Below are 4,262 nucleotides of genomic sequence, written 5' to 3'. Positions count from 1 at the left end.
TCAGGCTTCTGGTCCATCAGCACCTTAAGAATAATCCTGCTATCCATGCTCTGTATCTCCTTCTCAATAACTTAAAGATGGATTCTTACTTAAACTGGTGCCATTTCATTGCCTGCAGTGGGGTCACTTGGAATTGCCATAGGTCCATGGGGAGGAACACTGTCCACTTTACATAGTCCCCATTTCACCCTCACAAAAGCTCATTTGTTTTTATTTTTCCAGGCTCTAATTGAACCAAGCCATAGTTTCCGCTACCTCTGGAATCAATATTTTCTCTGTCTTCTGACACTTCTTTTTTTAATTTTATTTTTACATGCGGTCTCCAAAAGGGTATAATTTACTGTTAATACCATGCAATCAAAGACAATGGCAGGATCCCTGCGAGCAGAGCAATCCTGGCTTCCTAATCACGGCCCTCAGGCTCCACAGAAGAATTACAATCCTGCTCAAGGAACAGAAAATGCTTTCTCTTGTGAGCACAGCTTAGTATTTTAAAGCAGGAAAATCTACGCCTCTCTTTGCTCAGAAAGACATGGCTTCAAATTGAATCACCCCTTGGGAAGTAAGAAATGAAGATTCTCTGGTTGGGAAAAACAGGATGAGTGCAAAATAGCCCATACTGCATTACTACATGTCCTTTGTGTTAGAAAGGGTACCTGTAAGCATGCAAGGCCACTTCCAGCCCTGTTTGGTGACTGCACTGAGGTTCTGCCTTGCTGGGAGCTGATGCAGCAGGCTAAATTCTTGGCTCTGTCTGCTGAATAATTGCTATTCCCCGCAGAGTAATAATGCCAAAGGGGTTCCTGCTGCATTTCCACACTCAGGAGATCAGTGCCATGTAACACCTCTGACTTCAGGGGAACAATAGTGCTGCCCTAGGACCTAAATAAACAGAGCTCATAGTTACAAACTCATGCATTAAGATGTCCCTAAAACACACAGGTATTCATGTGGGGCTGTTACTGGCTGTGGAAAGCTTTCAGTTTTGGTGAAAGGAATCTGGATATGCTGTAGCAGTGATGCATTTCTTTCTGAACTGTTCTCTCTTGAACCCTGTCATCCCCTGCTCGCTATGGCTTTGCTGGAAGACAATTGCCTTCACTAAATAAAATAAAAATGACCAGAACGTGTCAAGTGAGAAGCAATAAGCAAAGCAGCCAGAAACAAAAGACTATAGAGAAAGGGTAGGAAGTATTCCTTACTTTCTACAAGCATAAAGAGATGTAACCTGCTGCTGCAGCAACAGTTATCCCACCAGTTATGGAGAGTACCAATGATGGTTCTTTTAAAGGTTGAGACCAAGTGGAACAACACTATGGCACAGCATCGGGGTGGTTTGCACCCAGAAATGATGGCAGCCATGTCAAAGGGCTCCTCCTCTCGAGCTGCCTGTAATTATCCCTCTGCCAGGGGAGGCCAGTTTGGGTGGGATGACCAGTGAAAGCTGCTATGTGCTCCAGAGCAAGGCTCTGAGCTCTGCACACATCAAGCAGCCCTTACACATCTCACCCAATAACTAGCAGGAATCTATGATCTGTCCCTCCTTGCCAATGGCTGTCAATGAAGATGAGTTACTTTCCCTCATCTTTCTGTTCCCATCCCAAGCTCCATCTCAAGAATTCCTTTTGCAATGGATTCTTGAGAATCAGGGGAATATAGCAATAGAAAGGTCACTCAGCACATGCTCTGTTTATGGCATGATTCCCTATAGATTTGCTGCAGACTGTCCAAGAAGAGCTGGTATTGTGCACGCTGGTATTGAGAACACGAGAGAGATGTAAATAAATTGCAGAGAATCCAGTAAAGGTGCAGCATAAGTCCATGCAAAAAATCAGAGCTATTGGCTTTGATCTGACTCCCAAGGAATGGAAGAATGTGTCTCTGAGAAGGGCAACCCAGGGAGAGAGGATAATGGTAAGTATATAGTGCATTCAGGAGGAACTGAAGGGGAACAAAGGCATGTCCAACAGTGTGTCCATGTGCTGCAGACAGGCAATTACTCTATAAATCACAGTTGAAGGAGACTTCTGCTAGCCAGCACTAACCACAGTCCCTTACCTTCTGCGAGGATCAGCCACTGTGATTGCAGGCAAAGACAGAGTGCTGGTAAGGCAAACCCAACTATTCAGACAGATAGACAGGCATCAGCACAAACCCTCAGACCACAGGTCCCTGACTGCAGTCGCCTTGAAGGGACAAGTTCTGAAAGTGGCACAGATGAGATGATGGGATACCTGACCTGAAGAGGGTGGCCACAAGGGCATGATGAGGAGCGCTGGCTAAACCACTTATCATGATGGCTTCACTGCTGGTAACAGTCATGCACTATTAGAGCTGAAAGATTTTCCTGCCCTAACGGCTAGGATTTTAAGAATCTATTTAAGTTTGATAGTCTATAGCCCATCACTGGGAGTCTGCTTAAAGATGTGATTGCTCTTCTTTGTATTGGAATTGCTGACAGATCCTTAACTATTATGGTGCTTACCAGCAGTAACCATTTAAATAGAAAGAAGGAGCAGAACATAGACTTGTGCTGTTTGAATTTGATTTACCCAGCAGCAGAAAGAAAGTTCAGTGTACAGATCCTTGCTACACTATCTAGCCTACGAGTCTGCCCTGCTCTTTGTATATCCGTATACTAAAGTTAGAAGGTACATTATCCTGGAGGAAGGACGCTGCATTGATAGGAATTCTGGGGCTGGTTGTTTTTTGAACTGCAATATGTGGCATTGTAATTCTGTCAGTGATTTAAATGCACGGATAGAGTTGGTGACAGCTTAAATGGCTCCAGCCCCCAGCCTTCCCTCACCCCTCCTCCCTGCCTGCAGCTCGTCTAAGGCTGACAAGTTCTGTGCAGGAACAAAGGAGAGTGGGAGAATAGGTGTAGAGACCGGTAATTGTTTCGGGTGGGGTTTTTCTAGCGTTGTTTTAAAATACGGACATAAATGGAGAGATTCCACCTTCTTTTCTTGTGCTCAGGCACAAGAATACTGTGAGAGGCTGACTGCAGGACCGTTTATTGCCCCTGCCCTCTGAAGGAGGAGACTGAAGAGAAGGAGAGGCTGCTAGGACTCTTCTGAAGGCTGAAGGACAAAGCAGGCAGCTCCAAGTGGAGGTGATGAAAATGACCATTGTTTCTCTTCAGATGTTTACAATGAAGGTTGTCATGTCACAAATACCAGAGGGGCAAAAAGACAAGTTAAGGGCTGGAAAAATGCAGACACTGTGTAGGACAGAGCCCCACTGGGAAATAAGGCATCACAGCATCTTGTTATCACTGCCACCCCTATTAATAACGTCAGTGACTTCAGGTACAACCTCAGCAACTCCAGAACGGTCTAAAAATATCGAGTGATGGACGGAGCAGCATCACACCACTGATTTACATCTGGTAGAAGCAAACATCCACAACTCACTGCCAGTAAATATGTGACGCTGTCATCCCTAACTGGTGGGAATAAAAAATGTATTACCCTGCTCTTTATCATGTGCCCTGACTCTATTTACACTTTCTCTCTCTCATGCATGCTGATATAGATATAATGGAAATGGAAAGGGTAAGGAAAGCATATCCATCAGAGAGAGGAAAAGCCATGTGAAGCAGGTTACATTTGTATGCTGAAGGAGTGGGTTGTAGGTGTGCTTACTGTGGATATTTAGACCTCGGTGCTTCACAAGGTCAGCGTGGTCTACTCCTAGCAGCAGTCAAACACTCAGCTTCTTTGCCTTAGACACACACACTGTATGGAAATATGATGCCTTCTACAAACAGATAGAAGAGGTCCTTAAGCCTCCCACTGAAAGCAGCGGTGGATTTCCAAAGCCCAGTTTCGTCACATTCAACTTCACCCACTTAAATTCAGCATCTGAAATAGAAACCTTCCCATGCTAGGCTCCCTCTCAAGTAAGTGGAGAAAGAAACACCACCAGAGCGTAAAAGCCATTCCTTGACAGCCTCTTGCTTTTACAAGGAACTCAGGGCAATTACATTTCCAGTTGAAATGTCTTAAGTGCCTAACGTTAGGTAGGACCAATCTAGATCAGCATCCTCTGATCTCTACATACAGGTTGCCCTCTCCCCATCGCTTCAGGAAGGTTCTCCGCTGTGGTTAGCCCACAGCATCCAAGCCCACTGCTCATTTGCTGTATATACAAGCAAGTTACTTAACTGCAGGAGCAGTTCTCCATAAACATTCCATAAGGCACATGACAGTTTTCCATCATGGTTCTTCTAAAACACAGGTTCTTGGGTAGTTTAGCTC

This window comes from Coturnix japonica, unplaced genomic scaffold (genome assembly GCF_054131305.1).
Source record: "Coturnix japonica strain WE unplaced genomic scaffold, WE-NBRP24 Scf040, whole genome shotgun sequence".
Lineage (NCBI taxonomy): Eukaryota > Metazoa > Chordata > Aves > Galliformes > Phasianidae > Coturnix > Coturnix japonica.
The sequence above is the reverse complement of the archived record's forward strand: the minus strand, read 5'-3'. Positions refer to the sequence as shown.